Raw genomic sequence first — 23,514 nt, forward strand, 5'->3', positions numbered from 1 at the left:
ATGGCTCACGGGCTTAGTTGCTCCGCGGCATGTGGGATCTTCCCGGACCGGGGCACGAACCCGTGTTCCCTGCATCGGCAGGCGGATTCTCAACCACTGCGCCACCAGGGAAGCCCAGGATGGTATTTCTTTTACCAAATTTTATTTCTCTAGTATATATCGGTGTCCTTTTGAAAATGTTTCAATTATTATCAGGTTATATATCAGTCTAGGAATATTTATTTCCAGGAAACACTTATTTCTCTTGAAAAACACATGAAACTTCCTTTGAAATAGAATTAGAAATGAAAATATAGTCCATTATTTCCCCTTTTCTTCTTCTACCAGTAAATTCCAGTTCTCAGTGTCAGTAAATATTGCATTCTGGGTACATGGTACATAACATCTAACTCCTGTTCTGCTAAAATACATTTTATCTGTCTGTTCAGTTATTTTCTTTTCAAAATTAAAAAAAAAAAAATAAAGGTAATTTAATATTTTAAAACATTTAATCATTTAAATTAAAAATATTTCGAAATTATTTTAAAATTTAAAACTTAAAAATAAGTTTTAAAAAATTATACCTCAGTTCTTGCCTCTTAAGGAATTTCCAATTTCAGAGGAAAGAAACATGAAACAAAGCTTTTGAATAGATACATTTTTTTTAAAGTCACACAACGTAAAGTAGAATGGGTCCTTGAAGAGTGGCGCTACCTCATTCAAAGCCTGGAGGCCTGTTGCCTGTAAACAGGGCCAGTCCAGGGCCTTATGGCCAGAGGTGGCGGGAAATTGACTTGACAAATCAGAATGTGTGGTACATATACCAAGAGATCACAGCATCCCTCTCCTGCTGTGGCGAAAGTGTTGGAAGAGCCTGTTCCGGAAACCAAAATTTCTGAAGGATCTGATAGCACTTTAGGATTCTCTCTTTTTTTTTTTTTTTTTTTTTGCGGTACGCGGGCCTCTCCCGCTGCGGAGCACGGGCTCCGGACGCGCAGGCTCAGCGGCCACGGCTCACGGGCCCAGCTGCTCCGCGGCACGTGGGATCCTCCCGGACCGGGGAACGAACCCGCGTCCCCTGCATCGGCAGGCGGACTCTCAACCACTGCGCCACCAGGGAAGCCCTAGGATTCTTTTTAAAGACCATTTCTGAGCATCTGGATTCAACATCACAATGGATCTGAGTAGACAACTACAGTGCATCTTGACAGGGGTCATTTTTGAGAACGAAGCTGTTATAACAACCTGTGGGTCTGCAATTGTCCTGTGATGACTGCTCGAGACAGTTTCAGAAACACAGCGTAAACGTGTTATTGTGGAAACACAGTAGCTGCATTCATTGCAAGCTGTCACTGTCCGGCGCAGGCTTGCAGACGTTTCCGCTGAACAGTACTTTTTCTTTTACATGCGACATCCATCTCATCCGCCCACGGATGGCACGGAGCATATGTTATTACAGACCGAGATGAGTCATGACTGTACGATTAGTTACACCTCGTAACAGCCCCGTGATCCAGCTGGAGATTAATGTGTGTGTTCCCTGAAGACATTTTTCCTTGATTAGCTTCCTCTGGTGATGGAGAGAGGTACTTTTCTACTGACATTTCAACTCCTCTTCTAGAGACAAGAAAACAAAACCAATCCATCTTTCCTTCTCAGTGAAACTGAGGATTTTGACACACTATTGTATAGAACAGAGGTCAATGATACAACAGGCTTTGAGAGGAGTTGGGTTGTCCTGGTTGTTTTACTGTGTTTTCTATTTTTACATGATATTTGAGAACATGATCAAGGAACTAGAATTGAAAACTCTTCAGCAAGAAGCAAGAAGTACTATTTGTACAAGAAATTGATCTGGCATCAGATTACTTAATTTTTCCAACCAAACAGGACTTTGTCGTGTTTTGAGATTAAAAACAAGGAGGGCCATGTCCTTCCATAACTGTGAACGAGTTCAGTGTGAGGTCGCAATAAACAGATAATTCCCATATGCTTCAGCCTCCCCCAATCTAATGGGAGGAGACCTCTGCTTTATTATTTCGTACTTCCAGAGACCTGAGACCTTTCACATTGAAATCAGTTAGCTCTATTTCCTCTTAAGGCAAGGTTAGGCATTGAAGGAAATAAGCAAGCTTAGGCAAAGGCTAACTTTTCACCGTGGCTAAGGTCTCTACTATCTCTATTCCAGTTAACACATGGGGACAGAGAGGTTACCCTATTGCTGCAACGGCGGTGATATAAGATGGGGTTTTGACTTGAACTAGACCTGCACCCGCGCACTAGTTCTAGCGGGAATGTATTAGAGATCCCAGACCTCCAAATTCCTCACTGTGAAATGGGCAGATAATACCTGGGGATTGGATCCAATGAGTTACAGATGAAAACATTTTAGAGATGACAAGTTTATAATATTTCCATTATTATTCCCAGGTAGAGGAAACACCCAGAGAGCCCCCTCAAAAATCATGACAATCATCACAGGTTACTAGACCCATAATTTTAACATAAACACCTCTCTATCCTGAAATTCTACCTCTGCTGTGGATTAGATTCTGGCATATAAAATTCAAGGATGGAAAATCAAATTTCTCTCTACCATAGGGGATTAAGGAAGTCTGGTCTGCCTTGCTTTTGAAGCAAAGCTCCACAAGCACTTTCCCTCTTGGAACACCTCCAAAGCAATCTGTTCAACTTGCTACTAATTAACTGAATGGCTTGTCCCATTACTACGGCAGTGCCGAATATCCTTCTTTGTAGATTCGCCAAATACGGTTGCCATACCTCATTATGATCCGTTTAAATTCTTTACCTTAGATTAAACAGAAGCTGTCTCAGAATCTAACATAACTCACTGGTACCCAAATTATAGTGACCTTGTAGGTCACTAAAAGCTGAAAGCAACAAGAGTTCCAGACAAGTCCACAGGAAAATTATGGGATCTTCCAGAAATAACGTTGATGAGCTGTCTTAGTAGATCAATCTTAGCAGACTGTTCACTTTGGGCAGAGGGAGAGACTTCTACTTTCATAAGCATGTTTCAATCTTTTCAAAAATTTCTAACTTTCGGTTTGATACGAATGCATCTGATATTGTTCGTTTTCTTTTGTGATTATTATTATTAACATAATAATTGTTTTTCAAATTTGACCTTACTATAAACATGGTTGGATTTTTATTACCAGCAAGAAAAAATGATTACCAAATGAGGAAATCATTACTAAATTGTTTTAATATATTTAATATTGTAGTCTAAGGAAAGTGACATAGTTCCTTTAAAAGGGGATGCTCTGTATTAAAGAATGCATAACTCAGTGGACTTGTATTTATCTACAGAGGAACACTCTGTATATCCATCGATCAGAAGGGGGCAGGAAGGAAGCTTGAAGGAGGGTTTTATTTGTTTGTTTTTTGTTTTTTATGTAAACTAAAGGAAAAAACAAATTATTTCTGACTTCAGAAATCAGAATAGGACAATCTCGCACAGACCACTGCTATGATGCTATTCTGTAGTTTTCCTCCTTTGTCCTCTGCCTCACTCCCTCTCACCCCAGGCTAAAACTTAAGATATTTGAAAGGAGAAAAAAAAAGTGAGGCAATTCGGAGGGTCATCTGAAAAATTCTAAGTAGACCATGAAACTATTTCTGTGAGAACAATTAAAGAATTAAAACTTGAAAAAGAAGAAAAGTCTTTGAAAGCAATGTGGTTTGTAAACAAAAATTAACTGACACAGAGAAACGGAATAATACAATAAAACTCAATTAATAGATGTATTAAAAATCTCATGTCCTTTAAATAAAAAATACTTTAAAAATTTATGTGGCTTCAAATAATACCTCAACAAAAATCTTCAAGTAGAGATTTTATAGGGTACTTCTTTTGATATTGAGTCAGTAAAATCAGAAATAAAAATTTGAAATGTTACTAATACATCTTGATCACCTCAAAACTAACACATTTTAAGATAATGTTTGGTCCAAAGAAATAACTAACTGGAAAATTACAGACAGAAATTCTGGAAAATGTTATACTAAGACCTATGTAACACAACAAAAGCTATATCCAGATAAAAATTTATGACTATAAAGGCCTTCGTTATTAAAGAACACAGCAACAAAGGAATGCAGTAAAAAGAAATAATAAAATATAAAAGCTAAAACTCATTAAATGGATATAAATAAGAAGGAAAAAGAAATATTTCTTAAAGCAGGTTTTTGAAAATAATTACAAAATAGATGCATTTCCTATAAGACTTATTAAGGAGAACAGAAATATGTAAGAAATAAGACAGGATAATCAAGGACACAGAACAGATTAGAAAAATCATAAGAAAATGCTCCATGTAATGGTATTACAACAAATTTTTGAACACCTAGAGGAAATGAATCACATTCTAGCAAAATAAAAGTTGTCAGAATTTGTTCAAGAAGAGGAAAATTTGAATAGATAATTAACAAAGAAGAGATTGGATAAGTAAATAAAAGCCTATATGCCCTGAAAAGGACAAGGGCATGAGGATTTCACAGTTCAGTTGTATCTTACTTTTAAAGAACACATAATTCTAATTTCATTTACAGTATTCTTAACCACAGGAACATAAACTTCCTTAATCCATATTATTAATTCTGCATAAATTAATCTCCAAATGTGTTAAGACCGTATCCAAAAAGATATAAAGAGTGAAAAGAAAATTATGCTCTGGTCTTATTTTGGACTACAGACACAAAAATTCTTTTAAAATATTAGCATATATCTAATAGTAGTATGTATCTTTGATACACCAGCAATGTACCAAAAAATGCTGAAGGAATAAAATAAATAGGATTTATTCCTGATACTTCCTTATCAGGAAATCGATCAACAATTCATTAGATTAATACATCAAAAGCGAAAATCTATGATCTTATAGTTAAGGTGTTTAACAAACCTCGACAGTGTTCCTAGAATGGAAGCTCTAAGTAAAATAAAAATTGAAGGAAATCTTTAAAAGTGATAAAGACAATATCCTAAAAACCATTACCAAATATTATTCTAAATGGTAAAATACTAGAACTATGTTAATTAAAGAAATTCTAGGGCTTCCCTGGTGGCGCAGTGGTTGGGAGTCCGCCTGCCGATGCAGGGGACGCGGGTTCGTGCCCCGGTCCGGGAAGATCCCACATGCAGCAGAGCGGCTGGGCCCGTGAGCCGTGGCCGCTGAGCCTGCGCGTCCGGAGCCTGTGCTCCGCAATGGGAGAGGCCACAACAGTGAGAGGCCTGCATACCACAAAAAAATAAAAAAGAAATTAAAAAAAAGAAATTCTATTAGGGCTGCTTGCTCTTGCTATTATTATTCGACTTGACTTAAGAGTTTTTAACAAATTTAACAACAAGAAAATGAAATATTTGATAGAAAAAATTATTGAAAAAGAAGCAATAAACCAATTTTCTCTGGTTGATGATATGATATTATAGAAATTCCAACTGCCTCTAGTCATAAAAGAAAACTGCAGTAAATGCAACTTCAGTACAATGGCTAGATACAGGATATGTGTATCATGGCAGAGTCTACTAAATTTCCTAAAACCCACTATCCCTTCTTCTGTCCTGAGAAAATAGTTATTTGGTATACACCATGCCAGTCACACGACATCTCCCAGGCTTCCTTCCAGTTACAGGTTGCCTATGGCCAAATTCCCTCCAGTGAGATGTGGACAGAGCTAACAACTGTCAGTTTCCTGCTTGTCCCGTAAATCTAAACTTCCCTCCATACTCCTTTCTACTGCTCTGTGCTAGGATGGTGTCTAGCAGCGCAAGCCAGGAAGCACGTATTAAAGATGGTAGAGCTGAATTCCCCTGAGTTCCTGAATGACCACACAGTGAAAAGCCATGTGCCAATTTGGAACACACACTCTAAACCATCACCAGAGAGAAATTAACTTGTATTTCTTTGGGGCCACCACATGTCTGGATTTATTTGTATAGCAGTTTAGTCTAGCCTAATGGAAATACTGCAAAATCAAGAGCTTTCTCTCTTCTAGTTTTAAATATCCAGAAATGTAAAAATAAAAACCACATCTATAAAACATTTAAGAATAAATTTAACAAGGAAATCATAAAGTCTTATTAAAACAATAAAGTATAATATCTTAGGAGTATAAATCATGATCTGAACAAATTCTTTGATGGCAAGAATATTTCATAAAATATAAATCCTCTACAAATTGCCATATAAATAGAATGTGGTTCCAGTGAAATCACCAGTGGGGTTTATTTCTTCTTTTTGGAAGTAGAAAGGAGATAGATAAAATGATCTTAAAGAACATATGTAGTGGGCTTCCCTGGTGGCGCAGTGGTTGAGAATCCGCCTGCCAATGCAGGGGACACGGGTTCGTGCCCCGGTCCGGGAAGATCCCACATGCCGCGGAGCGGCTGGGCCCGTGAGCCGTGGCCACTGAGCCTGTGCTTCCGGAGCCTGCGCTCTGCAACGGGAGAGGCCACAACAGTGTGAGGCCCACATACCGAAAAAAAAAAAAAAAAAAAAGAACATATATAGAAAAAGAAATGCCTGAGAATATCCAAAAAACAATGAAACAAAAGGACATCTCCTTGTGCTAGGTACTGCCCACATTAAGTCACTGTGATTAAGTCAATATGGTATTGGCATAAGAATTCATTAAAAGTCAGTAAAATCCAGAATAAGAAATCCAAAAATAGGCATAAGAATTTCACATTTAAAAAAACTAGTATTCAAGTTAATATTGAAAGGATAGTTGATATAATATATGCTTCTGGACAACTGGCTATCCATGTGAAAGAAAAAGTGAAACCCATATCAAATAATACATACAGTCAGACTCCATATAAAACAAAGTCTAAAATGTAAAAAATAATAAAGTTTTTAAAATAAGCCTATATTATAAATGCAGTCTTGGAGTGAGGGAGATCTGTGTAACTAATACAGGAACCAGAAGCTGTAAGTTGCTTTTGGTTAGATTATATTGGAAAAAATACAAAAGTGAAAGTGAATAAACAAACAATTGAGTTAGAAAAAAGTACAACACAGAAGACTGATAAAGCTCAATTTCTATAATCGTCAAAGAGGTTTTGTCTAGTCACAAAAAAAGGTAACAGAAAGAATCCCAATCGAAAAAAAATCAAGCAAAGGATAGGAATAGAAATGCGCAAAAAAGGACTACAGATTGTTAATAAGCATATGACAACATACGTAAAATCACAAGCAGTCAGGAGAATGCAAATTAAAGTAACAAGACATTGCTTTAACCCATTATGCTGGAAAAATGGAAAAGAGTGATAGCCTCTATTTCCGGTGGGGATAAGAAGAAAGATTTCTCTCAAACATTGCTAGCAGGAGTGTGGATTTTTGCAGTATCATTTTTTAAAAAACATCTGGCAACATCTGTTAAAATTTAAAATATCATTTTATGCAGTAATCTCACCCCTGGGAATCTATTCCAGAGAAATAAAATCACTGGTACAAAAGGATATGTAAATAAGGACACAATACAGCTCTATTCTTAACTGACAAAAAAATACTGGCAGTAAAAATGTGCCAGTCGTTAATTTAATGTCTAGAACCTTTAAACCCACCCTCCTAAATTCTACTCTGAAGCTGGGACTCTGCGAAGTCACCCAGCGCCCTCTGAAGAAGGACACTGCAGGGAAACTGGAAGCTTGGGAAAAGAAAACAGAATTTGCTTCCTGTTGGCTTCTTATCTGCTTCTTGTGTTTGAGCATTAGTCTAGGAACGACGTGGCAGCAGCAGTTCCTTCCTGCAGCCACTGCTGAGCCTGTGCAGCTTTTCTCACACCTGCAGAAACAGGTTTTAGACACCAGCACCCGCCAGCTGGCTCCCTCCTCAGAAGTCTGAGTTTCAGTTCCATGGGGCCCCTCTTCCAAGCTTTTAATAATTCCAATTTCTCTCCTTTGTTCACCCAGACCTAGGCGAGATGACTGCTTCCTGCAAATCCAATTTGTAATATCGTGCTGTTCTGTTTTTCTTTTTTTTTTCCCCCCTTCTCTCTTACTTAGTGATCATTTACAGCCAGGCAATAAATCTTTACAATTAATTCTCTGTGATAAAACAAAAAGTCTGTTCTCTCTCTCCTGACTAGAACCTGATTAACAGAGTAAACAATGCTCATCAGGAGAGAAATGATTAAATAAGTTATAGTGGAGCCACACCTTGGAATATTATACAATAATGAAAAAGGATGAATTGGCTCTCTGCCATGTGACCTAAAGGGATTCCCACCAAATAAGACTGAGTGTGAAAAGTAAAATGGGAAGTTGCATAATAGGACTATTTGTAAAACATATAAGGGCAGACCCTCTGTAAGTGTCTGTGTGTGCACACATTTGTATGTAGACACGTGTCATTACACGGCTATGTGAAGATGGAAAAAGTCACAGAAAGATACGCATGAATTTCTGGGGGTGCGGATGGGAGGGCAGATGGAGAAGATAAGGGGAAAAAGTCCTTATAAAGCAAAAGAGCATGTGGAAATCGTTTATGTAAAATTATATATGGATGTGATGCACGCACAGAAATTATAATCACATATGAAGTTAGGCAAATGGTAGTACATATGATATGTTATCAAGGTAAAAAAGAGTTAAAGAACAATGTGTAGAGGGTGATTTCATTTCTTTAAAAACTACTGTATAGAACCTTTCTACATAAAAGCAGTGTCCACACTTCTGAAAGAAAGACTGTCTCCTGATGAGGGAGTCGGCCTTCTGGACAAGTTAGTGCTTGTGACCCCCAGCAAGTGGACAAAAGGAGATGAGCTTTTTAAAAACGTTGCACACTCCAGTGTTTCAAACCAAGTCTTATTTGGATGGAAAAAAAACTAAGATAGAAAAGTGATTATTGGCTAAGTTACCAGAGCACCAGGGAAAAGACTGTGAGGGTTTAATTCCCACATCTTTACAGTTATGAAAAGACGGAGAATAAGGGGCACAGAATGGCTGCTAAATGCGGGAGGTGGTGGCTTCAGTTCAGGGGCTTGTGTGAAAAGTGGCTACTACTTTTTTTTTTTTTGTAATTCTTTTCTAATTGAAATATAGTTAATGTACCAATATTATATGTTACAGGTGTACAATATAGTAATTCACCATTTTTAAAGGTTATATTCTATTTATAGTTATTATAAAATATTGGCTCTATTCCCCACGTTGTGCAATAGATCTTTGCAGCTTATTTTATACCAATTACTTTGTATCTCTTAATCCCCTACCCCTGTCTTGCCCTTCCCCTCACACTTCCCCCCAGTAGGAAGCACTAGTTTGCTGTCTGTATCTGTGAGTCTGCTTCTTTTTTTGTCATATTCACTCGTTTGTTGTATTTTTTAGATTCCACATATAAGTGATATCACACAGTATTTTTACATTATAGAAAGTCAGGTCAGCATAAGCTCTTAGCGTACAGCAGTTGAACTCATAAAACTGAAATGTAAGCGATTTTGTTCATTCCCACCATTCTGTCCTACATGACTATGTTCACATTAAAAGCGGGAGGCTCACCAACCTCAAGTCTTCGAGGAATCTACATGTAATTAACAAAACTTCTCAGATTTCGTATTGACCCATGTATACAATTCCCTTTGGTCATATTCCTTCTTTCACGATAATATTCCTACTCCACGTTGCCAAGAGGAAAATCTGCCACCGGTTTCCTTAAAGTTTTTAAAAAACATTCTTTATTAATTACTCATTCCTTATTAATTAATTGACTGTTTTTCTTATAATTAGTTAACGTTTCACTGACTTTTACGCTTTTCTTCCTGCCTTGGAATTTCAGACTTTCAGTAATAAAGACTTCATGTGCTCATTTGAGTTGCAAATGTACTTGCAGGCGTGCTTGATAGCTTGTACTTGTCCCTTGGGATCCACGCCCCACTCTCCCCCGATGCTCCGTGCCCAGAAGGTACACCACACCGGCAAGAATTGCATCACAGCCTCCTTTCCTCTCTAACTTGCAGTTTCATTCCACCATTGCAGAGCCCAGTAGGAGACTGTAGGAACAGAGGATGATGAGGTCAGAGGTCCTGGTCCCCTCCCTGAGACCTACCAGAGGCTGGCTGTGTCCCTCAGTTGGAGTCAGGTGGCCCTGTCCACAAAGCCCTCTCTGTCTCTGGTCCACGGAATGCTTCTTCTCTCCGCCTTTTCAAGCCTGTAGGTGGTAACCACCCACTGCTGCTTCCAGCCAGGGGGTACTGACCTTTCCCTTGTATTTTCTTATACTATGCTCAAATTCGCTGTAAATAGACTCTTAATTCTCCCCTAATTATCCAATTTGGAAGTGCCATCTGTTTCTTTCTAGACCCTGATGGAGAAAAGTCATCTTTAGTATTCTTTGTCTAGCCTTACTGTTATTATTATTAATAATTTTTGCTTTTTTTAGTCAAATTAAGATTTTAGAAGTTTACTCTGGAGGTACAGTCATATTTTATCAACCACAGTCTGCAGCTGCTAGGAAATCTATCAAGTAGCTTTCAAGCCACTTTTGGTATAAGAGTTATATTGTTTTCTTCTATGGGTTTAATTTAAGACTGGAGACATGTTTATAAGACAGTATACACATTAGAGACCAAGCATTTAAAATGTGTCACTTGGTCAGGTGCCTGCATTAGTATTTTTCATCTTCCATTCTATTGGAAGCGCATTACAAAAACACTCTAATGATTAAAACATCTATTTCTTAAGACACCGTCAGGGAAAATTCAGGCTAAGTTTTTTTTTTACTAAATTCTGGAATAGGATTAACAAATTCTGAAACCTTCATGGAGCACACACACATATGTTTCGGCAAATGTATGCTTCGGCAGTTTTAGGGTCTGTGCAAAGGTTGGCAATTCTGTACCTGTGTACAACTTCGGTACTTGTGGAAAAGCCTCACCTTGTGGTGTTGCTACTTCAAGGCTGTTTGTCCCATTCTTGTGCCATAGCCGTCTCCTGTGCCCCCCAACTCTATGATGCAACTTTCTCTCTCCTTCCGCCGTCAGTAATTTATAAAGAAATGTGATGACATTTTTTTCCCTGGCTATGCACATTCTGCTTCTGTAAAACAGCTGAGGACACATGAGATTTCCCTAGTTGGGCAAATGGGGACAGTGACCTAGACAGGGACCAGAATACAGTCACAGAAAAGGTGATATCGCCCAGGTGTCACACGTTTCCCTCACTGTCATTTATTTATGGTCCATTTTTCAATAATGTCTTTATTGGAGTAGAATTGCTTTACAATGGTGTGTTAGTTTCTGCTGCATGACAAAGTGAATCGGCTATACATATACATATATTCCTCATTATATGATAATATTGGTCCACCAGGGAGTGTGGACTTACAAATCTTGAGGCAACATTTTATGGGTTATTTTAGGAAAACAGCCTGAAAGTCAAACTTAGTTTGCATGAATGCAAATCCCAGCATGCACGCCAGAGATCACAGCCAAACTGTTTCTAAATCTTGATAGCAGCTTTAAGACAGCCTTTCTGTCTTTATCTTTTTCTACTGCTCACCTTCCATTGCTAGAGTAATCCCTTCAGTAGCTATTTAAAAGGCAAACACAAAAACCGAACTCACACTTTAGGATTCACACATTTCAGGATTCTTGTCTACTCTTGTTAGAATAATTATTAGACAAATGAAAGAAGGTAGGAAAACAAGTGACCTCACAAGAGCCCATAGTGAAATCGAATTTAATTTTTCCCCACAGGCGCTCCCTTGGATCCAGGAGGGGCTGATTTGGAAAGGCACTGTGAGTGATTATCTCATAGAGCATTATAATTAACCAAGAGTAAATTTACCAGGAGGGTTGGACCCGAATTCCAACTACATCACTTATGATGCCATCTTGGGCAAGTTGCGGATGCATTTGCAACTCCTGCTGACACAGTGTAGCCTGCCAATAAGGACACAGCCCTCCCAAGGTGCTTGTGAGAATTAAATTGGAGCATGGGATCATGTGTTCAGCACGGTACCTTATGGGCTCAAGAAATGGTAGCATAGTTAATCACATATTTTATAAAAACTTTCAATCTTATTTCTCTGCAGGCTGTATTTCATTACACTCTAGGCATACTCTGTTAAAAATAGAAGTTCTGAATCCATTTCTTGAAAATGTGGAAAGATTCGTTTTAGAAATACGTTATGAAGCATTTCTTCATAAAATTCGAACTACCCCTACGGGTAGTGGTAGAGGTGAGATCCTGACGCGTCCCCTTGGACAAAGCCAGTGCAGGCGGGACACCTGCCTCGGGCTGTCTCCTGAGTGACACTCACAAGCAACAGCCTCAGTGGGGCTTGGCCGCCGCTAGAAAAGGCTCAGCAAGTCAGCACACTGTCGTGGGCAAGTCTGAGGACATGGGCAGAAACGATGATGGCTACCCAGTGAGACAGCAAATAGCAGATATGTGGTAAGACAGTAATGATACTGAATAAGCGTAAGAAGGACTTTGCAGTCAGGTGGTCCCGGTTCACATTCTAGGTTAGTCCACCTCTCACTTGGCGCGTGACCTTGGCCCCGTCACTTTCCTTTTCAGTGCCTCATGCTATTCTCTCACTGGGTTTTCATGGTTAGAAGCACAAATATCCTATGATACCGTTTATACGTGGAACCTGAAAAGAGCGTACAAGTGAACTTATCTGCAAAACAGAAATAGAGTCACAGATGTAGAAAACAAACTTATGGTTACCAGGGGATGGGGGGGAGGGATAAATTGGGGGATTGGGATTGACATATACACACTACTATATACAAAATAGATAACTAACAAGGACCTGCTGTACAGCACAGGGAACTCTACTCAGTGCTCCGTAATGGCCTATATGGGAAAAGAATCTAAAAAAGAGTGGACGTGTGTATATGTATAGCTGATTCACTTTGCTGTACAGCAGAAACTAACACACCATTGTAAAGCAATTATACTCCAATAAAGATGTTTAAAAAAAAATAAGACAGTCCAGGGAACAGTTCAGTTTCTGAAATTTTTGAAAAGCATAAAAAAACGTAAAGTTAAGAAATTCTTCCCAAGAATACAGTAAGATAAATACGGGCTGTCATCAAAATATCTCTGGTTCAAAACAAACGTTAGTGAATTATCATTCATCACCAAGAAGATTTATTTGCTTATGTAACTAGTTTTCTGCAAGTCTTTATGGAAGAACAAAATCGAACTTTTCTGATGGCTCTTCACTTGTTGGCAGGTTCTAAGAAGCCTATCAAATCTAGTAAATGGGACTCCAATTAGGTAAAAACAAAAACAAGCACTCAACAGATACAATCATTTCTCCTTAGTCCTAATTTTAAAATTCGCTTCAGAGTAGAAGATGCACAAGTTTATAACGTTTATATGTACGGAGAAATTTGCAAATTGCCTTTATAGTAATAGATGAAGAGAGTCATTTCACAGCCTTCTGGATGATAATATTGATGGTTCTAAGATGGTGCTTCCAGACAGAATTAAAGTCAACTTCAAATCAGGCAATCTGCAAAACCATAAAAACCCATTCTTTCTATGTACGGATATAGGGAAGCAGAAGCTTGATTTATAAACATATATATAGAACTGATCATGCTAACGAACTGTGGACCTGCGCCCTTGGCATGTGGGGCCCCAGGGAGACGCTGCCCCCTCTGTTTCTGCACGGCAGCTGACTCCCCTGATGCAGGGCGCCACCGTGCCTCCCATCCGTCCCCGGGGACCCGCGGGTAAATCAGCCGTGGGCAGCTGGCAGCGCTGGAGGGCAGCCACGTGCAAAAGGACACCACCTAAAAACCGAAGGGGCGCGGAACTGCCCAAGTTTGAGCCGGCTGCTAAGCAGCAACTCCAAGTTGAGCAACTATTCAAAATCTAGAAGGATACTATCCATAGTTATTCTAAATGGACAAATTAGCAAGTCTTCCCATAGACGTTAACGGCTTCTCTTGAGTAGTATAAATTTCTTGAGTTAAGAACATGTTAATTTATAGTGTCTCTTGAAAAAAATTAATGCCCTGAGTGGTATAACAAGATAGTTGGTTGATTAATTTGTTTTACTGAGAAGTTTCCATTTCAAGCTTTTAAAAAATTGGTGATAAATGTAGTAGCACAAAAGAAGAAAACACAAAGTATGGTGAAGGAAAATTTTAAAAATGGGAAGTTAAGTGGTAATAGTAATGTACTTTCTATTCAATAAGTGGTTTAGAAAATTAATTTCAAAATAAATCCTCAATATTTTCATAGTCTGTATTTGTGAGGCAGTATAGAACAGCATGTAAGGGCATAGAATCTCAAGTCGGAAATTCCGAAGCTGGAGTTCTGGCTCTATCATTTGCTGATTAGCTGTGCAATCTTAGGACACTAACTTAACTCCTCTGTGCCTATTTCTGTAATTGTAAAAGTTAAGTAACAATGGTACTTATCATTAAATACCTTTACTGTAAGAATTAAATGGGATACTAAATATTTTAGCCTATAACAAGTTAATATCTGGTTTTCATTTTTATTAAACTAGCATGTTTAGAATGACACATTTTATTTTTCATGGCTTCCATTGATCTAATAATGCAAAAAAATTTTTTTAATGATGAGAAACATAAGTGATCACTTGTCCTTAACTTTTAACATTTCACTGCATTTTATTGCATAGAATTACACATTTTATCAAATTAATATTTTAAAAGTAATGGTGCATGAAGCATGTGGGATCTTCCCGGACCGGGGCACGAACCCACGTCCCCTGCATTGGCAGGCGGACTCTCAACCACTGCGCCACCAGGGAAGCCCCAAGATGAACCTTCTGAACTTTCTATTTTTACAGATGAAATAGATACGAATGAGTGACGTAATTTACTCGAGGCCCTGGTTAACTTGTGGCACCTCTGTTTCTGCCATAAATCTAGCATTTATTCAGCTGAACTTATTCAAATATTCATTATTTCATTCATTCAATCAACAAACACTTATTGACACAAATAATATCGGGTATCAGACACCCAGCTATAACCCTCTGTTGCTTTTTGACAATACAGTGAGTAAAATGCAAATGTAAAGGGCATAAAATAACTAACATTTATAGTGTACGTATATAAATTTTATTGATGTTAAAGAACGTTTACTAAGTGATCTGTGGGGTTATCAACCTGAACTTCACAGAAATAGGAAATGATGAGAAGAGTTTTAAAGACAGTAAGGTCTATGTGCCCTGTAACCTTCACATAGGAAAGAGAAGACCAGGTGAAATGATGGCCATGTTTCAACTAGCTGTAATCAGCTTGCTACCTACAACAGCAATAGTGCTAAGACCTTTGGACCTGAGCACGTGAGTTTCCATTACCTTAACCTCAACTGGGTGAGCCCTGGGAAATCCAATGTAGTCATTTACCTCCCCGTCTTATAGCATAAAGTCATACAGCAGAACCGACACATGTTTATGGGCTTATTTCATAAGTACCTCGCTTCTCATTTCAAGTACAGACATTAAGAAAGCTGATTGTCACTCAGGATTTGCACCCACACAAGCCTAAGGAAACTGAAAACAGCCCTGTCACATCTTCCATTAGAGATGGAGTGCCCTTTTAATAATTTCTTTACTTGTTTAACTGCTGGTCTCTTTCTTCCATACCCAAACAGCAGGACATGTACCTATTAATTGTGGTTCAGTGAGTTCTTGGCGTCACACCCCAAAAAAGTCAATGATTTTTTTGTTGCTTCTCCCCCTCTCAGCGCCACCACCACCTCCATTAACCATGGTAACAGTCTTTTTGCTGAATTCTTCTCCTTTTTCAAACTCCTAAAAGTTGGAGCGCCCCAGGGATTACCCTCTTGAATTTCTTCTCTTCTTTATCTATACTTATGAATTCATAACTCTTGTCGAACAACTCAGATAACCTAGGGCCTGCTCTAGATAACTGCACTTGAAAGGAGACACCACTGTCCACACCTTTCATGAAGCCCTTGGTGTTTAACCAAAAGAATAAATTTTAAAACTGAATTTTAATTATGTTCAGAAAAAAGTAGGATAAAAGCTCCCTACGGCCCAACACACCACTACACATACACAATCAATTCTCCTCATGGCAATTAAGATTATTCTTTTAAAAGCAAATCAGGCCACTCAGGAATAGGAATCCTGTGAGCATTACTCACTGCAAGTTCTTGATTCAAGACTCAGCAAAAAGACAACAAACAATTTGAAAGATATGCAAAGATTTGAACCCTTAACCAAAGAAGACATACAGATAGCATGCAAGCACGTGAAGATACGTAACATCAGGAGTCCATCATTAGAGAAATAAAAATTAAAACCATAGTGAGCTGCCACAACAAAATAATTATTGTGGCCAAAATTTAAAAACAAAACACAAAACAACTGACCAGTATAAGTGTTGGCAGGACATGGAGAAATGGGAGCCCTCATCCACTGCTGGTGGTAATATATAATAGTACAAGTACTTTGGAGAATAATGTAGCAGTTTCTGAAAAAGTTAAATACACATCTACCATATGACTCAGTCATTCTACTCTTAGATGTTTTAACCCAAGAGAAATGAAAGCATATGTCCATAGAAACACTTGTACACAAATATTCATAAAAGCCTTATTTGCAATAGCAAAGAAACCTGGAAACAAGCTAAATTTCCTTTAGCAGGTGGAGAAATAAACTGTGGAATATTTATGCAATGGAATATTAGTCATCAATAAAAAGGATTGAATTACTGACGTGACACAAAGTGGATGATTCTTAAAATAACTGTGCTGAGTTAAGAAGCCAGACCATCATCAAAAAATCTACAATCAATAAATGCTGGAGAGGGTGTGGAGAAAAGGGAACGCTCTTACACTGTTGGTGGGAATGTACGTTGATACAGCCGCTATGGAGAACAGTATGGAGGTTCCTTAAAAAACTACAAATAGAACTACCATATGACCCAGCAATCCCACTACTAGGCATATACCCTGAGAAAACCATAATTCAAAAAGAGTCATGTACCACAATGTTCATTGCAGCTCTACTTACAATAGCCAGGACATGGAAGCAACCTAAGTGTCTATCGACAGATGAATGGATAAAGAAGATGTGGCACATGTATACAATGGAATATAACCCAGCCATAAAAAGTAACAAAATTGAGTTACTTGTAGTGAGGTGGATGGATCTAGAGTCTGTCATACAGAGTGAATTAAGTCAGAAAGAGAAAAACAAATACCAGATGCTAACACACATATATGGAATCTAAAAAAAACGATACTGATGAACCTAGGTGCAGGGCAGGAATAAAGATGCAGATGTAGAGAACAGACTTGAGGACACAGGGGAGAAGGGTAAGCTGGGACGAAGTGAGAGAGTGGCAGGGACATATACACACTACCAAATGTAAAATAGACAGCTAGTGGGAAGCAGCCGCATAGCACAGGGAGATCAGCTCAGTGCTTTGTGACCACCTAGAGGGGTGAGATAGGGAGGGAGACGTAAGAGGGAGGAAATATGGGGATATATGTATACGTATAGCTGATTCACTTTGTTGTAAAGCAGAAACTAACACAACACTGTAAAACAATTATACTCCAATAAAGATATATTTTTTTAAAAAGCTGGACAAAAGAAGAGGGCACACTTTTTGTAACATTCCAATTATAGTATGGAATGTCCAAATTCTAGAATATTCAAACTGCTCTAGAGATAGAAGAAACATGGGTAGCCTCCTAGGGATGAGAATGGTGGGGGGAGGGGGGCAGGATGGAGGAACTGCCCGGGGACACAGGACCTCCTTGGGGAGAAGGTCATGTTCATTACATTGGTTGCAATAATGGTTTCAACGGGTCTATACATATATCAGAATGTATCCAATTGTACACTTTTAACAGTGGCAATTTATAGTACGTCAGTTATACATCAATGACATTGTAAAAATATATTAAATCAGATCTTACCATACTTCTACTCAAAGCCCTCTATTGCCTTCCCATTGGTTTGGAATAAAATTTGAAGTTCCTACCTTGAGTTAAAAGGTTCTACATAATCTGGCCCCTGTAACTCCATCAGGCCTCCCTCCTGGTCCATAATATATCAGACGTGCCCCCGATCGGAGCATTTACTATTCCCTCAACTGCACACATCTTCCCTACGCATCCTCACAGATGCTTCCTCACTTTCTTTATTCTCTGATCAAATGCCGCCTCCTCAGAGAAGTCTTCTTTGACCACAGCATGTAAAGGAACCCCTACAAACTCATCACGTTCCACTCTTGATTCCGTTACCCCAACCCATTTATCTCCCTGGCTATCATAACCACCCAGTATTATATTAAATAACTGTTTATTTATTTATTGTCCATTTTCCCCATTTGAAAGAACAGCTATGGCAATGGAGAACCTGTATGTTCTGTTCTGTCTTAGAACTCCATCACCTGGGACACTAGCTAACATATTATGCACTCAATAAAGATATATTCATGCAATTCCCTAGACAACGCTAAACCTTTTGCTCTATGCTAGTGTTCCAGAATAGCCCTTGTCGTTTCTTTAAAATCTTCCTTTCCTTTTTTTGTGGTCATTCTCATGATATGCTGGAGTAGTTTATGTGCTAGGATTGGAATCAAGGGGGGAGGGATAAATTGGGAGATTAGGATTGACATATATACACTACTAAATATAAAACACGGGCTTCCCTGGTGGCGCAGTGGTTGAGAGTCCGCCTGCCGATGCAGGGGACACGGGTTCATACCCCGGTCCGGGAAGATCCCACATGCCGCAGAGCGGCTGGCCCGTGAGCCATGGCCACTGAGCCTGCGCGTCCGGAGCCTCTGCTCTGCAACGGGAGAGGCCACAACAGTGAGAGGCCCGCATACCACAAAAAAAAAAAAAAAATATATATATATATATATATAAAACAGGTAACCAATAAGGACCTGCTGTATAGCACAGGGAACACTACTCAATGCTCTGTAATGACCTATATGGGAAAAGAATCTAAAAAAGAGTGGATATATGTATACGTATAACTGATTCACTTTGCTGTACAGCAGAAACTAACACAACTTTGTCAATCAACTAGATTCCAATAAAAATTTTTTAAAAATTGTACATACCGCTCCCAACCTACCTTTTCCCAAAGTGAAAAGAACCATGCTGAAATGCGTAGTGATCTGTAAAATGTCTAGGAGGTAAGGAAGCCTAAGAAATATAGGGCGAAAAATATGGGCTATTTTAAAGAAACTCCAAGCTGTAAAAATCAATAGTAAAGGACACTAAGTTATATCATATCTGAGAAATATAATAAAAAATTCCAAAGTGCTCAACTAGAATGCTTTTATTCTATTACAGTTAACAGTTTTTGTGCATGTATGAGCAAGAAATTGTTTTTCACTACGAATGAAATCTTGAATAAGATATACTTTACTTTGTTCATAGTCGTTTAACCCTGATTCCTTTCTTAGTTTTCTCTCTTAGTACACAAAAGTGAAAGGCTCATAAATTTATGATGGACCTGACATATTCAGTTGCAGACGACATAAAAACAAATCATAACTCGCACACGTGAAAGGAGAGAAACAAGCGTAGCGCTGTGTTGCAACTTCTTTAAACCCCATCCTCGTGGCTCAGGCACAGAGGCAGAGCCCTCTGTTCATGGAGAGAAAAGGAGGATGTGTCAGGGAGCAACCACTGGTCGACAGGGCCTCTGTCTAAGCATTTGTCAACTGGAGAAAGCCTGTGGGCACGCCCCTTCGGTCAAATCACCTTCCAGCACTCACAGCTTTCTTGTCTCTTCCTCTGGAAGCAGTTTAGGCTTCCTGGTGGTCTGGTAGGCATGCATTGAGGGTGCATGGTAGGGTTCTGTGTTACTCTGAAGTCTGCAGGCTGGTCTGCCCTGTAGACCTTGTTTACCAAAGTGGTTCAGTTCTTCTTCTTCTTTTTTTTTTTTTTTATTGAAGTATACTCAATTTACAATGTTGTGTTAATTTCTGCTGTATAGCAAAGTGATTCAGTTATACATATATATATATATAAACTCTTTTTATATGCTTTTTCATTATGTTTTATCTCAGGATACTGCATATAGTTTCCTGTGCCATACAGTAGGACCTTGTTGTTTATCCATCCTATATGTTATAGTTTGCATCTGCTAACCGCAAACTCCCAGTCCAAAGTGGTTCAGTTCTGACTCTCGGTGCTTCAGAAAAGGCTGAAGGAGATCTGAGTCTGGTTTCAAATTGGCCTTAATTAGTAGAGTCAACAGAAAAATTCCAAAGGCATATTTTATATTCAACTCAGGCCCTTGAAGCAAACATGAGTCTTTCTCAGTTGATTTTAGAAATTTCCACAAGAGAACCAAAGCCTTCTTTCGGGCTTTGAAAGAACAAAGCTGAATGCTTATGGGCCTGGGGTTTTGTTTCACTCAAGCCTCATCAGATCCCTAAGTATATTTAGCATCAGAGAACTGTTACATATTTTTTAAAGATTATTTTCATCATCTATTATTGCCTTTTATGTAATATGACACATGAGACAATACATTTTTATGCAACAAAATCTTCTTCAGATTGAAAAGTAATGTATTATCTGCCACCTGGTACTTTCGTATTAGATACCAAAACATGCCCCAAATGTCTTTATGTACATGATAAAGGGCTATTTGGCTTATTCAAAATGGTATTTTTAGAGAGTGCTTTATGCCAGGTGATTACCATCTCCCAAACTGCAGTTCTCACAAATGCAAAGCAGAACAGAATTTCATTCTTCTGTTCAGGATTTAGCCTGAGAAAAACATTTCACTGCTATAAACACAAAACCACAGCTGGATAAATGGCAAAAAAAAGCATTCATGAACCTTTAAAACCTGAAGCATCTTTTTAAATTACAAATTGCTTCAAACATCATATATTTTCCTGATACTCAGGCACAGTAACTAACCTCTACCTCCTTCCTAACTAATTTCTAGTTGAGGTATCAGTTGCTGCTGAGAATCCGTGGATGAAAAAAGGAAAAGAGATCTGTAAGCCCATGGCTGAAATTTCAGAAGGCCCTTTTCTTTTTGTCAGATTCTTTTCAGATTAGTGATATGCCTTATGGAAGAAAATACTAGTCTGTCACAAAAATCAAGCAAATATTCTACAAAATAGAATTTGATAGCATTTTGATTTTCATTTCTTTTCTCTAAAAAGAGTTTACATGTGGAATAAATATTTGTTCTCATCTCAACTAATCTTACAACCCCGTACAACACATTGACTGTAAACAGATTTTACACTCTTCCTCCTTGTGCTACATTACAAAGACCCTGGCAGGGTGGTCACTGAATCAGACTTTATGCACTGAAATACGAGGACAACTAGACAAATCATGAAAGGACACAGTGGACTAGTTCACTGAACAAGTGATTATTCACGGATTACGGAGGCTAATTGTTACATCTGAGAAAATTCAGTATGATGAAAAGGGCGTGCCTTCTCTTGACATTTATGCCAGGTAGAAGGACAAGTCATGGAAGCAACCTAAGTGTCCATCCACAGACGAATGGATAAAGGAGATGTGGCACATATATACAATGGAATATTACTCAGCCAGAAAAAGGAACGAAATTGAGTTATTTGTAGTGAGGTGGATGGACCCAGAGACTGTCATACAGAGTAAGTCAGAAAGAGGAAAAACAAATATCGTATGCTAACACATATATATGGAATCTAAGGGGAAAAAAAAGTCATGAAGAGCCTAGGGGTAGGATGGGAATAAAATACAGACCTACTAGAGCATGGACTTGAGGACACGGGGAGGGGGAAGGGTAAGCTGGGATGAAGTGAGAGGGTGGCATGGACATACATACACTACCAAATGTAAAATAGAGAGCTAGTGGGAAGCAGCTGCATAGCACAGGGAGATCAGCTCGGTGCTTTGTGACCACCTAGAGGGGTGGGATAGGGAGGGTGGGAGGGAGACGCAAGAGGGAGGGGATATGGGGATATATGCATATGTATAGCTGATTCACTTTGTTGTAAAGCAGAAGCTAACACACCATTGTAAAGCAATTATACTCCAATAAAGATGTTAAAAAAAACCTGTATGTGTGAATGACAGAAGGTAATTTCAAAGTACACCATATCTTTAGTAAAAGAACACTAAATTGAAATGCCATGAACTCAAACCTCCGCCCCACTACACACACTTTTAAAAGCCTTTAAGAACACTATTTGGTATTTAACATCTAAAATAGTGTAAGAGATAATCAAATAAAATTCACTAACATGACATTCAGAATAAATTCTCAAGAGCAAAGTTTTCAGTCATTTAAACTTCTTTCATATGCTAATTTTCAGAGATAACTTCTATTCACACTTTCATGTTAAGATTAAAGTCCATTTTCTTTAAAATATAGTAACAATCAACACGTAAGACTTCAAAGCATCTTGTCCTGTAGAGTAAAAAACTCTATTTTTCTCACTTCTCAGTGGAGACTAATTCCCTCTGATATGGCATTCCACTCATAGGTCGGAATGCCTGAGTGGCGGTAAAAGAAATAATAAATTGTGATTCACTTTCTTCTCATTGCAATCACTTTTTGCCATTTACTTACCAACATGTAAATGACCTGGTCATTACAGGCAGGCTGCACACTTGACCTGACCTTGATTCACAGTCATTTGAAATGAGAGACTTGAGCATTGCACACCAGCTGAGAGAGGGCTCAGTTTTAGCCCCGGATAAAGACCGACGGCGTTGTAAAAACTAGCTAACCTCATCCGCTGTCCCCTCCCTGCCAGGCTGCTCTGCTCTAACCCCCCCGCAATGCAGAGCACCCTTGTCGGTGTCACCTACCATTACATGCTTCGGTCCAGGACAGGTCCTGTTTCACTGACGCAGGCATTAGATGTAAGACTTGGGGATCAGAGACAAAGACAGTTTGTTACTTGGAGTCAGAGCACCAGCATTGATGCTGGTTGTCCATGGCTAATTTACCCTGGACAAAGCGGAGAGAGCCAGGAAGTGTCTACACGCAGCGGGAGGTGTAACAGGAGAGGAACCCGGGGCTTTAGGAACGCGAATCACTTGTAATGGCCGGAAAGCACGCCTGCTCGGTGCTTTGGAGGGACACGTAGGCTCTCTCTTCCAAGGCTCTTCCTAGATAGCATCCTCGGAGAGACGGTACAAACATAGCGCCTCTCCTAGCAAGATGCGCAGAAATGCAAGAGACTCGTGGAGACTTGTGTTCCAACATAAATGTAACTTAATGTAATGCATTTTTGTTGTCTTCCCTGAATAGGTCAAGAGTGAAATGAAGAAACTCTAAGGCAGGTAGTTCACAACAAGCTACGCATCTTGCTACTCAAGAGCAACCAGAGGACACACGGTGGCAATTGGAGAAAAGGAGATTCCATGTCATCTACTGCAAAGAAGAGCCTTGCCCTTTCTAATAAGTGACGCTTGTCAGTAGGGACCTCTCCTTTCTTCCACTTAGACCCTTGCCCTTTTGTGAACTATTCCTCAGACTGAGGAACTCCAGTCTGATCTCCAGTCACCACGCTCCACCCCCTCACTCATTACCCTCCTGATATTTC

The 23,514-nt window shown here is 39.0% G+C and overlaps 1 protein-coding gene across 4 annotated transcripts in view; it reads right to left on the reverse strand.

Moving 5' to 3' along the window:
• MARCHF1 (membrane associated ring-CH-type finger 1) overlaps nt 1–23,514 on the reverse strand; it is an 820,299-nt gene that overhangs the window by 174,942 nt on the left and 621,843 nt on the right. The window lies entirely within an intron of this gene.

The sequence above is a fragment of the Kogia breviceps genome, chromosome 6, assembly GCF_026419965.1.
Source record: "Kogia breviceps isolate mKogBre1 chromosome 6, mKogBre1 haplotype 1, whole genome shotgun sequence".
Taxonomy (NCBI): Eukaryota; Metazoa; Chordata; class Mammalia; order Artiodactyla; family Physeteridae; genus Kogia; species Kogia breviceps.